Raw genomic sequence first — 15,783 nt, forward strand, 5'->3', positions numbered from 1 at the left:
AACCGGACGATCATCCAAAACTCTTTTAGCTTCGTCTAAGAAGGGACAACGGTGGACGGCATGATTGCCTTCGCACAGTTTACAGGGAAATCTAGCTTTCCCTTTTTGTCTTGGGGCTTCACTTTCACTAGTTAACAGTGTGCTTTCAACATGATCATCAGAGGTTGATGACACCGGATTGTGCAAACGAGGAGACCAGTCCCTTAGTATCCGAGGGATGCAAGGACAATCTCTGTGAAAGTGGTCTCCTTTGCAAATGACACATGGTAATTTAGGCTTGGTCGGTGCAGTGTGTGGATTTTCGTTAGATGACACTCATTTTCCCCCATTCGCCTTTGGCTCCTTCTTCTTCTTCTCTTTCTTCTTCTTTTCTTTCTTCTCCTTAGGAACTTGACTTTTGGCTTTGCTAGCCCCATCAAGCGCAGAGGAAGGAGGAGAGGAAGAATTAGAGGAAGTAGAAGGTCGGTGGGCAACTCTGGACTCGTCTAATTGCTGATTCGATTGTTCAGGAGTAGTGGTGTTCTGAACGACATTGGTTGAGAAGAGCCATACCGGCAAGCCAATTGTTAGTCCTGGAAGCGACAATGTGGCCATATGGGGTGCACCAACATCTCCCCAAGAGGAGAAGGGACTAGGATTTCCACCAAGGGGAATTCCTTGGTTGGTGGACTCCATTTTCTCAACCTAAGATCAACGTAGGAAAGGGGTAATGAATATTCCGTTTAAAATAAATTTTTAGACGCTTTGACACAACTTGTTTTTTCAATTTTTAAGAGTCGAGAAAAAACAAAAGATGACTCTAGTCTCCTTCGATTTTTAATGAGCCTAAAGTGACAAGTGCTCAGATGGACCTTTTCTGTTAAGGAGTCTGAAAAGGAACGAAAGGGACTGCTCTCGAGATCTAGGTAGAGGGAGTACCAAACCAATCGCAAAACTGCAGAATACTTTTTACGGTACGATAGTCAATCTTCTGGAATGCTATGTTCGGTGCATTACGATCAGTAGGGCGGCCGACACGACTTCCTATGGATAAAAGGTTTTAAGCCTATAGGGGTCTCCCAATATATACTCAATGGTACGTGGCAGCACAAGTCCGTACTGGCACTTATCGTCTCAAAGTGGAGGAATCACCCAACCATCAGTGAGGACAACAGTTACCAGGCTTTACGACGCCAGAATACGTCTCTAGCCTAGACCTCTAAATGTTGTGCGTTAAGTTCCAAAGCATTGTTAAGTTCATTGAATTTATTTTAAGTTGATCTTTCTTAGAAGTTTGCCTTTTGGGATCACCACGAGATGTAGATGTAATTCCTAAAATGCAATCTAAAGATGATAAGAAAACGTTTATCTCTTTTCAGCAATGAAATCCTAGCTACAAGGGGAAAAGAAAGACACAATCTTTTCACAAAGAGCAAAGAGCACACTGTAAATGCACTTTCCTAAATCAAGCCAAACAGACTATCAATATGCAAATGCACATGTGCATGTATTTGTTTTTCACTTTCTTAATATTGATGCCTAAAAAGAAAGTTGATGTACAAATCTGAATTGGCTTTCAAGCGACAAACACAAACAAGCTTCTTTTCGAAATCAAAAGGTAGAGATGATTACGACACTTTATGATTTTGAAATGAATACTCGTTTCGACACTAGAAAGTCACAAATTCAAACCAAAGGCAAAAGTAAAAGCATAATCGACTGTCAACAACAAATAAACTTTCTCCTAAGATCAAAATCGACACTTGCGACAGATCTAAATCAAAGGACGACAGTATGACTATTCTACTTTTGCAATGGAAAACTGTAAATGATGCCACAAACACACAAAAACATCTACAGTCTTTTTGTACAAAGGAGGCAGAATTATGGCAAGGAAAAGGGGGTTTTAAATAGACACATAAACTGATCACAGGCTGCAAAAAATAGAGACAAAACTGGAAAAAATGAAGCAAAGAACCTCAGCTGCACAGGGCTAGGCTGATCAGCGCACCTGTTACACAGAGAAACTGCATTGCAGCGCAGGTAGCCCTCTCGGGAAGTGTGTTGAAATGCAGAACCTCTTCACAGAGCCTGCGCTGGGGCAGAAACGAGAATTCTATCCGGGTTCTGGGTCACGGTTTGCAGTTTAATCTATGGTTTTTGGCCGAGTAAAAGCAATCAGTAATGCACAATCAGAGGGTAGATTTAAAGGAGGTCTAAGAGATATCACAAAGGGCAATCAGATCATTTGTGAATCAGCTGTTCAAATCATAAACAGATCCAGTGAATGGATTGAAGTAGCAGATGTCTACTTTGCATTTGTTAATGGCAAATGCAGTTTGATTGCTACTTCTAAGTTTATGAAATAAACAACAAGAGAAACACAAACAAACTAACTAGACACGATCGCTCCCCAGCGGAGTCGCCATTTTGTTAAAGGGAAAAGTGTCTATTCAGAACGACCCTATCCCACTAAGGTGTGACAGTGACCTTAGAAACAAACAGAGAAAACTACTTTCGTATTCTTCTTTATGAACTATAAACGAAGAGGAATAGGATGAACCAACCTGCGTCTTGCTCTAGTCCTTTGATCCAATCTCTCTCCTCTTTGACAGCTTCCAGCTACCTGCTCCCTTACTTTCCCAACTTCACCAAGTTCCTGTAAGATCACAGAAGAAGAAAACTACACAAAGACATGGGTTTATATTCATAAATAGCTTAGGATCAGATTTAAGCTAAACATACAAATGTAACAAACATCAATGATACACAAGCATGTAGGAGAAACTCAAATAGTTTTATTGATATAACAAGAAGATCCAGGAGGAGTTACAACTGATGATTCCTGATCCAGCATCAACCTCCCAGCAAAGAAGCCCCTCTTCACCTCCAACAAAGCATAAATCACCCAATACTCTAATATCTATCTCAAAACCAACAGCAATTCTCTGCAATGTACAAAATTCTAGCCTCTGGATCTCTAGGATGAGGGATCCATATATAGATGTATGCAAGGAGTATGAGTCAACTTATGATTTGACTAGTGGCTTCTCTCTGTCAGTTCTTGCTTCCACTTGGAGACTGAGAGCCTCTTACTCATCCTTGGTCGAACTCAGTGAGGCAAGTGTCATTGGAGAAGATTCTGGAAGCTTCCATTGTCTTTCCACCTCGCGGAATGGCACTGTCATTTGTCATTTCCCGCTCAACGCACCCTGGTAGTGCATTTAGGTGCGTTTCAATGCACCTGGCTAGTGTATTTGGGTGCTATGCAATGTAGCTAGCTAGTGGAGCAGCTGAAATGATCCTGATTTGACTGATTTTGAGCAGTTTCTGGTGGAGAACTTCTGGGAGAAGCTATAATTTGTTGACCTTGTTCCTTTAGAGGTCGAAACAACACTTTTAGGGACTTAGGATCCCTTGGTTTATGGACATTTCATGCTTAGAGCTGTAAGGTACAAAAATGTCTATAACACCTGGTTATCAATCTTTCTCTGGTACCTTTTCTGGTGTGGATTCCAGTCCTTGGATCTCTCCCATGTCATCTAATTTGGGAATAACATCTAGTACTTCTTTCTAGGTTTATACTTCTGTGATCCATAATGCTTAAAAAAGACTTTTTTGGAGAGATCACATCGAGTAATTACTTGGAGCTAACCTTTTAGACCATCTATTGTGGTTCATCATCAGGGCAAAGTGTCACATAATCTACTCCTATTCCTCCACCTACACCCATGATCGAGTAGCAGGCTGGCCTCTATGTCAGTGGGTAAGGCTACCTTCAATAACCTAACTCTTCTTATGTTGGGTGCCCTCCATCATACCCTCCCCCTTCGGCAGCGGGGAACCTGATATTGGTATACCTGAAATTGGTAATCAGCCTTATTATTGTCCTCCTTATCCTGGAATTGCTACTAGTGTTTGGAAACCCACTTTTCCCATTAAACTTGGTTCATTTTGGGACTGATTATTGAATCCTCAACCTGCACCATCTTCCTCTCAAATTTCTATCCATCCATCAGCACCGCAACAAGCTCAAATACATGTGAGCCAACCTTTGTAGGTCGTAATTGCATAAAAATCCTTTCCATCAGTATCTCGCACATCCCAGGTTCTACTTACGCATCCTATACAAAGTACCTTACACTCTCAACCACTTCGACATGATACTCCTCGAGTTTCGATAGGTCAAATTATTCATATATGGCATAGACCCAACTGAACCCACTTTACCATGGGCCAATGAAAATCCTCATCATGCAACAATATGGAACATATAAAGGTATTCCTCCAACACATTTTTAAGGCCAAAAAATCCAAACGTACCCATTCTAGCAACTTTATCATCATCCCGGGGCTGGAAAACAAGGTAACTTGTATACTGGTTATCTGAATCCCCTTATCCTAGTACCCAAGTTCCTTATCATCATAACTCTCCTTATCTGGGGATGTAAGTGCCTATTTCTCAAGCTATTCCTTCATATCCATGCCATCCTCCTCCAGACTTTAATCCATAGTTGCCTTTTGTGGCTACTCTAGAATTTCCAGACTTAATTCGACTCACTAATGACCACATTGCTCATTTTCCATTGTGGCTGATTATTCCCACTAAATTTCCTTTTGATATCCTAAAATTCAATGGGAATCCATGAGAATACCCCTCGATGCATGTTATGATGTATCATCTATGGTTTTCTTAGAACTCACTTAACGATGATTCCATTTGACTTCATCTTTTCCAACAAACACTTACAGGTATCGCAGCTAAATGGGATAATGAATTACCTAGAGATCCATTTCATGATTTCAACACTTTAGCCACCACCTTCCTCACACATTTCCATTATCCCATCACATATGAAGTTGGAATGGAAATCTTGAACAACATCAAATAATCATATTCCACTCAGATGTCAATTCACATTCATGAGTGGAGATGATGTCGCTAGTTTTTAAGGACTTGTGTTCCTGATCAATTGTTAGCATAATGGTTTACCAAATATTTGTTGGCCTTGTTAGCCCTAGGGTGCACCACTGCTATTTTAACGGAAATCAACCCTATTTATCCCTGATTCTCCACGTCTCCTGTTGCTCCACTTTGGCCATAAGTTGGACTTCAAAATATTACTCTCGCATCTATAACTACTTCGGGTTCGGTCTTGCAATCGCAATCGTTGCTTTGCGAAGGATAGCCCTTTGGGAATTATGCGGTGCATGGATGTAATAGACATTAAACCAGAGCACAATGTTGCAGCGGGTCCATGTATATCTATCGCAATCGGGGGTTTGGGGTGATGGCACATAGCCGAACCGATGATTTCCACTGTCGCTGATATTTATGCCCGCTCTGATAGTGTATTCCATGCACACATATATAAGCTCTTCCTTTCCACTCCGATAGTGCATTGCATATATGTATGGTTTTATGTTGTTGTTAGTGTATATAGCCCTATCTATAAATGTTTTGCTGCTGATACTGTTAAATGCATATATATAAATATATATATATATATATATATATATATATATATATATATATATATATATATATATATATATATATATATATATGGGTTTTGGCCTCTGATAGCTCTATTATGCTCTTTGCTCCTATGATAGCTCCCGATAGCTTTGTTTTGGCTCTGTTATTATTTTTTGGAAGTCAGAGAGGAGAACTAAAATAACAGAATATATGGCTGAAAAGGGAAAAAACAATAGCACGATGTAGCCAAACCAACAGAAATGGTCATGGAATGTCACAGGCATGAGCGAGCCACCTGACAGCACAAAAAAATTACCAGAATTTGGTTACTATTTTATTAGAAAAAGAGACCTCTGGCTCATGTCTGCCTAATTAGAATCAAGCAGTTAGAAGCCAGAGGGGATATATTAAGACATCTCGAGCCTTAGGGAGCCCAAGAGCATTGCAAAAAGCCTATAAATGGCTGAAAGTTAGAATTATCAAAGGTTTAAATTTTGGAGATTTTGTATACTCTATTCCTTCCGGCTTCTCATCTTCATTCCAGTAATACAAGCTTCTTTTGTTGTTACATCCTCAATTCCCATTTTCTCCTCTATTCTAAGCTTGCACTTGAATATGTTATTCATGTTTTCTTCTATATCTAATGCCAGATAACTATCATCTTGCCTCTGTGTTGATAAATTAGATTTGCAAGCTTCATTTACTTTATGTAGCTAGCCATTCATATGTGTTTATGTATGTATCTACTAGTACAGTCAAGATTCTCCATCTATTCATTGAATCTATAAACTATTGAGCATTAGTGATTGAAAGCCTTGTCAAATGAAGGGTGTTCATGTATGTCTTGAGTGAAAATAGAGATGAACAATCATCTGACTTGATGCAAACCCCAATCCATTCCAATAGTATAGAGAACGATATTGAAGATTTCTATCTTGCGAGGCATCTCCGAGCTACAACCTAGGAGAGTTTCCTGGAGTGCTAACACAATTGACGCCATTTACGGGGAGAGGAGACTGAGGCTCGGCTTCCCTGGGGGATGAAACAGATCTTGCTTTGATGATAGACAAAATATGGACACTATTTGGGTTGTAATCATCTATTTGGCGACTCTACTGGAGGACAAATATCTTGGTGACTACACTCCACAGTTTTGGCTTAGTTTGTGAGGTATTTTCATAGAAATCCTTAGGAGCCCTGAGCTAACCCAATACCTGACCCTAAAAAAATCATCAAAGAAAGAAAGGCGTTGCAGAAAGGAGCATCAGGTTCAGGTAGCTCCAAACAATATTCTATATCTCTTCAAGAAAATCCTGTAATAGAACAAATACATGTTGAGAGTATAGCATCTAATACTAGCAGTGAAGAAAAAATCTTATAGATTCATAGAGCTCCTTATTCTTTAGGTTTTACTTTCATTGTAAGCCCAAAGGAAGCCTCTCCTCCTATCCATCATACTCCTTTAGTCTTACCAGTCACTCCTCAACCCTCTATCATTCAGACTTCCAATACCCTTATAGCCACCACAACTATGGCAGCACCTACCAAAATGGAAAGAATCATAGCTGCCAGGTATGGACCTCTAGTACTGCCCACTCCTTTGAATACCATGCCTACTAGAGAATATTAGAAGTATAGGCCTAAGTTCACTAGGACTAAAGGTGTTATAGCTGAGGAACATCTTGAATCATTCTATAGCTATGCTGATAACCTGGACATTAGTGAAGATGATGTATGGATGAGAGTCTTTGTCCAAAGTCTAGATGGAGAGGCTAGAAAATGGTTCAGAGAACTGGCCCCAAGGTCTATAGTATATATTTAGGCTTTAGATGATGCATTCCTAAAGCATTCGGGGGATAAGAAGGATCTACTATACTACCACACCAAGTTTGGGAACTTAAAGAGGGAAAATGGTGAGTTGTTGTTTGATTTTAAAAGTAGGTTTAACCACATGTACAACAAGATACCAACTAAAGTAAAACCCACCACTACCTCTGCTAAACTCACCTATGCCAGTGCCTTCGATTCTGAATTTTGTATTCTATTGATGGAGAGATGATATGCTACCTTGGCTGATATGTAGGATGTAGCCTTGGAAGTAGAATCGAACATCATGGCTACAGAGAAGCTCAAGGGGAATGTTGATAGAAGGAGACAGAGGGGTGAATCTTCATCATCTTCAGATCCCAAGATAGATAAAATGACCAATATGATAGAGTCTTTAGCCTTTGAAATCTCCAAATTAAAGGTTGAGTAGCACCCTAGGAAAGGAAGAGTTCGTAATACCTTTGCTCCTAGAAACCCAAATCCATATAGAAGAGCTAATGAGCAGTTGCAGATTCTGCAAAGAAGCAAAGATGCCAATGAAGACCAAAGGGTGAAGACCCCTTTCCAGAATGTAGTCATGGAAGAAGAGTAGTTTGAAGAAGATGATGAGATCCATTGTCTGGAAGACATAGGCAATGCCTCCTTTTTTACCTCACTTGCCTATCAAAAGTCATTTTTCAATGACCAGATCAACCAAGAGTGGGATGGAGGAGCTGTTCTAAAAACTGATGATCAACACAAATATTATCTGAGGTTGAAGATGAATAATTCCAACGAAACTCATATTCAGAGATTTGTTGCCCGTGCAATAAAACAAGCTAAAAGAAGAAAGGACTGGCAGTTGATCCCATCATCCTCAAAGCTCCAGCTCACGGGGTAAGAAGCCTTGACAAGTCTCCTTCTCCTTTCAGTTTTGAATCAAAAATTCAGAAGCTAAGCATACCTATACATCTGATTGAACTAGTGAAGAATGAGTCCTTCAAGAGATCTATCCTCGAGGTCCTTGAGCCTAAAGCCATAGAAGCCCCCACTGACTATATCAATCTACAAGACAACAAACCAACTATTGTTGTCAGCCCAATGATTAAAAATTGTGATGACAACTCCCCATCATTCTATGTCTTTTTGACTATTCACGACAAAATCCTTCATAACTGCCTTTTGGACACAGGAGCCAGCCATAATCTAATGCCTAAGGCTGTCATGGATGAGTTGGGTCTTGACATTACTAAGTCTTATCATGACCTATTTTCTTTTGACTCTAGAAAAGTGAAATGTTTTGGATTAATCAAAGACCTAGCCATCACCTTGTCTCAGTTGCCCATGAAGAGCATGATGATAGATATTGTGGTAGTAGAAGTACCTGCCAAGTTTGGCATGTTTCTTTCTAGAGGTTGGATCAAATGATTAGGTGGGACATTGCAAAATGATCGATCCTATGCTACTATCCCAGTTTTTGGACGTGAGAGTAGGAGATTATACAGAGAAGCTTAGTTGGCTTATATCATCAATGATGAAAGGAATCCCACTAATCATCCCATCTATGTTGTTGACACTAATTTTGGAGCCTGTATTCTTTAGATTGAAGAATACCAGTTGGCCTCCATGCAGCTTAGGAAACTGGTTTGCCAGATCATAGAGGAAGAAGGCCCACAAATTTGGGACATGTTCTTTGATGGAGCTTTCTCTAAGGAAGTTGCAGGGGCAGGGGTAGCCCTTGTATACCCCACATAATAATGCATTCATTTATCTTTCAAGTTATTTTTTTAGGTCACAAAAAACATAGCAGAGTACGAAGCCTTGATATTGGGCTTAAATGCTACTAAAGAAATGGGAATCAAAGGTCTAAAGGTGTTCGAAGATGCAAAACTTATCATTCAGCATGTGAACAAAACTTTCCAAGAAAAACATCCAAGGCTAAAAGCATACAGAGATGAGGTATGGAAGCTCATGGGTTCTTTTAATAGTTTCAGCATTTCTTACATCCCTAGAATGAAGAACCGGCTTGCTGATTCCCTTGCTGTGTCTACTAGCATGTTTATTCCTCCTTTGCCTCCTAAATTAACTTATGAAGTTCAGGTGAAATATAGACCATCTCTACGTGACAATGTCAAATACTGGAAAGTTTTTGAAGATGATGATGAAGTTAATAGGTTTTTACAAGTCATTGATGAATTTTTTGAAATGCACAATGACCAAGAAAATGAAACCATTGAAGAATGCAACCAGTCCAAGCTAAAGGATGAGATTGGTCAGGATAGCATTGTTCAACTACCTAGTAACCATATACTCAAAGGATTGGTGCCCCTAGAGAAGCTATTTGATCATAATGATGTACCTTTTAAGCCTGCCAAAAAGGAAAATGAGTCTGCATTTCATAGACATAATGTAGCGAGTCCAACCCATCCAAAGTACATAAATCTGTCCACTCACTTGTCTTCTGGCCAAAGTTCCGAGTATTTCACCCTGACCAAACAATTTGCTGATATTTTTGCTTGGGAGTAAAGTGATCTTAAGAACTATGACACCAACATCATCTAGCATAAAATTTCACTAGAGAAGAAAACCATCCCTTTTAAGCAGAAATTAAGACCTATCAGCCCTCTGTTATTGCCTTTGGTTGAAAATGAAATCAAGAAGATGTTGGATTCCAAGATCATAGTTCCCATAAGGTATTCAAAGTGGATAGCTAACCTTGTGGTAGTATGAAAGAAGAATGGAGAAATCAGGCTTTGTGCTGTCTTCAGGAATCTGAACAAATGCTCTAAAAAAGACAACTACCCCATGCCTAAGATGGAACACTTGCTGCAAAAAGTTTCAGGGGCTAGAGTTATGTCTTTCTTAGATAGATTTTCAGGTTACAATCAGATTTCCATATATCCAGAAGATCAGGAAAAGACCACCTTCACTACTCCTTGGGGCACTTTCATGTACTCCAAGATTCCTTTTGGACTGATAAATGCTGGGGCTACTTTTGAGGGGGCCATGGACATAGCCTTTGTGGGAGAGAAGGACAAGTTTGTCCTTATTTACCTTAATGACATAATGGTCTTTTCCAGCAGTCACAAGGACCATTTGCAGCATTTGAAGAAGGTGTTTCTAAAATGCAGATGGTTTGAAATTTTGTGAACCCAAAGAAGTCATAATTTTCTCTAGAAGAAGGAAAAATATTGGGACATATTGTTTCTGCTGAAGGTGTGAAGATCGATCCGGCGAGAGTTCAAACAATTCAGACATTGTCCATCCCCAGGTCAAAAAGGGACATTCAATATTTCCTAGGAGAGATTACTTTGTCGGGAGGTTTATTCCAAACTTTGTCGAGATAGGGAAGCACATCACTTCCATGCTAAAGAAAGGATCATAAATAAAATGGAAAGATGGTGCAAGAAGCTCTTTTGAAGCCATCAAACAAGCTATCATGGAAGCTCCCACTCTAATTAGCCCAGATTATACCAAGGAGTTTTATATCTTCTCTTTTGCCTCTAATGATACACTTGCAACAGTTCTATTGCAGAAAAACGATGAAGGTGTAGAACACCCTGTGGTCTTTTTCTGCCAAACTCTGAGGGATGTTGAACTAAGCTATGACCTTATTGAAAAACAAGCTTATGCTCTCATAAAATCTTTAAGGGAATTCTAAATTTATATTTTTCATTACAAAGTGGTTGTGTATGTACCTTCAGCCTCAGTAAAAAATGTCCTAACTCAGCCAGATATTGATGGAAAGAGAGATAAATGGATTGCAAAATTCATAGAGTTCAACATAGAGGTGAAGCCCACCAACCTTGTCAAAGGCCAGGGCTTGGCTAAGCTTATGGCTAAGGAAAATTGCAGTTTGTTAAACATCAATTACATGGGTTCAAATTCAGGTGGTGAGCGGACATAGGAAGTAGTAGAAGAGTAAGAGCAGAATTAGTCTTTGGCTAAAAATATAGCCACTTGTGAATGGTATTCTAGTTTAGTTCATTTTTTGCAGAAGCTAGAAGTCCCTCCAGGGCTTAGCTAAATTCAAGCCCAGGCCATTAAGCTCAGATCAACCAAATTCTGCATTAATAAAAACCTGATTTATTGGAAAGACCCTTCAGGGATCCTCTTGAGATGTCTAGACAAAGGACAATCTATGGAAGTCATGCACCAGTTCCATTCTAGCATCTGTGGAGGGCATCATTATTAGAAAACCATAGCCCAAAAGATCCCGAGAGCTGGGTATTATTGGCCTACTATGTTTTCTGATTTCTTTTCTTTTGTGAAATCTTGTGACAAATGTCAAAGGTTTGCAGGAAGACACCAACTAAAATCTATGCCCTTGAAGCCAGTACATGCCAATGGTCCCTTCCAATAGTGGGGCTTAGATTTCATAGGTGAGATCAATCCACATTCAAGTGGCCATCACAAATGGATCTTGGTAGCAACTGATTATTTCACCAAATGGATTGAGTCTATACCCACTAAAAATGCTAATCATCAGGTTATCATAAAGTTCTTGAATGAGAATATTTTCACTAGATTTGGTTGCCCAACCAAACTAATCATTGATAATGTAAGATCTTTTAGGGCATAAGAATTGGTGGACATGTGTGAATCCATGGGCATTCAGTTGGTGCATTCTACCTCATATTATCCTCAAGGCAACGGCCTAGCAGAATCATCTAACAAGAGTCCTGTAAGGATAATAAAAAAACTATTGGAGGACAACAAAAAGAACTGGTATTCCAAGTTGAAGTTTGCACTACGGGCTGACAGAGTTACCAACAAGAAGTCCATAGGAAATTCTCCATTTAAGCTGGTTTATGGTGCTTATGTTGTTTTTCCTATCTAGTTGATTCTCCCTGTACCCAAATTCTTGCAAGAAGAATAGGATGAAGAGAATGACATGTCGAAGAGAATGAGTAAGTTGGTTGAATTACAACAGATCAAAGAACAACTGGTTGAGAAGTCAAGAATTCATCAAAAGAAGATCAAAGAAACCTTTGATAGAAAGGAAAAAATGGACAGTTTTCAGGTTTGTGACTGGGTTCTCAAATGGGATCCATTGAAGGAAAAGAAGGGCAACCATGGTAAATTCGATGCCTTACGGACGGGACCATTTATCATCACTCAAGTTCAGATGAAAAATATGTTCATTCTGCACAATTTGGAGGGGGGAGGTGTTTTTGATGGCCTAGCCAATGGGTGGTTTTTGAAACTTTACTTCATATGAGGCTTTAAGGCCTTAATATTGTAATAGTTTGTTTGTTTGTTTGTTTGTTTGTTTTTTTTTTTTTTTTTTTTTTTATTTATTTATTTTTTTTTTTATGCAAATAAACTCCATGCCCAATGGAACAATAGGAGATAAGTTTGTTTTGGTTGTTACTGGAAAGGAAATAATCTACAGTTCTTGAAACCTCACAGGGAGGTTTTCATCCCTAAAAGGAGCCAGTGTTAGCCCTAGGGTGCATCGCTGCTATTTTAATGGAATTCTCCCCTGTTTTATCCCCGATGCTCAATGTCTCCTCTTGCTCCGCTTTGGCCATAATTCGACTTCAAAAATATTACTCTCGCATCTATAACTGCTTCGGGTCCGATCTTGCAATCGCAATTGACACTTTGTGGAGGACAGCCCTTTGAGAATTATGCGATGGGTAGATGCAATAGACATTAAACCAGAGCACAATGTTGTAGTGAGTCCACGTATCTGTATCGCAATCAGGGGTTTGGGGTGATGGAACATAGCCGAACCACCGAATTCCACTGTTGCCGATATTTATGCCTGCTCCGATAAGGTATTGCATATATGTATGGTTTTATGCCATTGATAGTGTATATAGCCCTATCTATATATGTTTTTCCGCTGATAGTGTTAAATGCATATATATATATATATATATATATATATATATATATATATATATATATATATATATATATATATATATATATATATATATATATCTATATATATATATATATATATATATATATATATATATATATATATATATATATATATATATATATATATGGTTTTGACCTCTGAGAGCTCCTGATAGCTCTGTTTTGGCTCTGTTAGTATTTTTTGACAGTTAGACAGGTGAACTGAAATAACAGAATATATGGTCGAAAGGGGAAAAACAACAGCACGGTGCAGCCGAACTAACAGAAATAGTCATGGAACGTCGCTGGTACGAGTGAGCCACCTGACAGTGCGGAAAAATTACCAGAGTTTGGTTACTGTGTTGTTAGAAAAAGAGACCTCTGGCTCATGTCTGTCTAATTATGGCATCAAGCAATTAGAAGCAAGAGGGTATAGATTAAGACATCTCAAGACTCAGAGAGCCCGAGAGCATTGTAAAAAGCCTATAAATGGATGAAAGTTAGAAGTATCAAATGTTCAACTTTTGGACACTATGGATACTTTGTTCCTTCCAACGTTTCATCTTCATTTTAGTAATATAAGCTTATTTTTTTGTTACATGTTCAATTCCCATTTTCTCCTCTGTTCGAAGCTTGCACTTGAATAGGTTATTCACGTTTTCTTCTATATATAATGTCATATAACTTTCATCTTATCTCTGCGTTGATAAATTAGATTTGCAACCTTCATTTACTTTCTGTAGCTAGCCATTCATATGTGTTTATGTATGTATCTGGTGGTACAGTTAGGATTCTCCATCTATTCATTGAATGTATAAACTATTGAGCATTAGTGGTCGAAAGCCTTGTCAAAATGAGGATTTTCATGCATGCCTTGAGTGAAAACAGAGATGAACAGTCATCTGACTTGATCCAAACCCCAAGCCATTCCAATAGTTCAGAGAATGATATTGAAGATTTACATGTTTCTAGGCATCTCCGAGCTACAACCTATGAGAATTTCCTAGAGCGCTAACAGGCCCCTATAACAGAGGATGTGGCTAACAGTGGATTCATGACTGAAGAGAAAGTTATTGCTCGTGCACAATATTTGGACCTTGTTTATATGAAATTCGTCACACTCTAACATAAGATACCAAATGATCTGAGACCTTTGATTATTGTTCCTCCTCCACCTGATAAAGAATCTCATGCCACTGATGGCATGATTGGTTATTCCATTTTGTAGTCGGCGTGTAAAGCATCTGGTATTTCTGTTACTGCATCTACTCAAAAACCTCAATCCCATCCTCTTGCAGCTTCTTCCTCTGAGATAGATGTCGTTTCATCTGATAAAGGAAAGCCTCAACAACAACCTAGAAGAAAGAAGAAATGAAAAGTTAAGAATAAGAAATAACCCTCACCACAAGATAAACAAAAAAATCAGTCCTCCAATGAGATATGAAAGCCTCGATACCCATGCCTGATTTTCAACGAGGATCACTTTACATGTGATTTTCCACACTACGTTGAAGTGAATCAATTTCTTAAATCTTCCACTTCTACCATTGTGTTTAATGACCCGTTTCCCAGTCAAGAAACTCATATGGTTTCCTGAGACCCTTCTTCCTCTAACATGGTTTTGATCCTTTCCTCCTCAGAGCTGAAATTCAATGTTATGGTGGCCACTCAAAACAAGGACTATGGTAATGTGAATCCATCGAATGGTTAGGCTACTAGTCAACTTGCTAGTTCAACATCACCTTCATCCAATTCTACTCCACCTTTGATTGCTTCAGAATTCACTATCATGCCTCTAAAGGGTGCTATTCATAAGTCTTCTTTCAACCCTCATTCAAGAGCTTCCCAAAAATATAACGTATTTGAAGACTTGGCTTAGTCTCCATCAGCTATGTTAACTCTTGAGGTGTTTCAAAATTGCCCCACCCAAAAGAAGGGTTTGATAACATCTACCAGATGTGTGGATCCATCAGATTCCAACCTAGTTGTTTTCTCTCATGAAAACTATACCCCTTGACTTCAAGCTCAGTTAGCCTTTATAATCTAGGCCATCATCCATGGTAAAAACATTCTTCAATCTATTGTGGATGAGGGAGCCTCAACCTACATTATGTCCTTCTATTGTTTGAAGGCGACTAGTTCACCTCAACCGGGTCAATTAACCACCACCTTGAAAGCCTTTGATGGAAGAACATACAAGCCTTGTGGGATATTGAATTCACTTCAATTAGAATTAGGGGGAAAAATTGTTTCCATGGAAGTTGAAGTTATTTGCAGAACTCTCGATTGTAATGTTTTATTGGGACATATGTGGTTTTATGCCATGGATCCCATTGTTTCGACTTACTTCCATATGATCGCCTTTCCTCACAAAGGATAGATCTTAGCCATAAATAAACTCACCTTTTTCTCTTTTGAATCTCAAGTTACTCTAAGTGTCACTCTTATAGGGGAAACTCTACATTCTTATCAGCATGTTGGAGTTGGATTGTTGAAGGATTATTCTCTTCTAGGAGCCTCCTCTCTCCCTCCTCTTGTCCTTCCTCACATCTCACCTTCAATTGCTTATATCAACATGATATCATCTTCTACTATCCTGCCTGATCCCTAGATTATACTTGATGGAACGAACATCAAATGTTTTT

This window comes from Pinus tabuliformis, chromosome 7, assembly GCF_031772625.1.
Source record: "Pinus tabuliformis cultivar Carrire ecotype Pingquan chromosome 7, CPIR1, whole genome shotgun sequence".
Lineage (NCBI taxonomy): Eukaryota > Viridiplantae > Streptophyta > Pinopsida > Pinales > Pinaceae > Pinus > Pinus tabuliformis.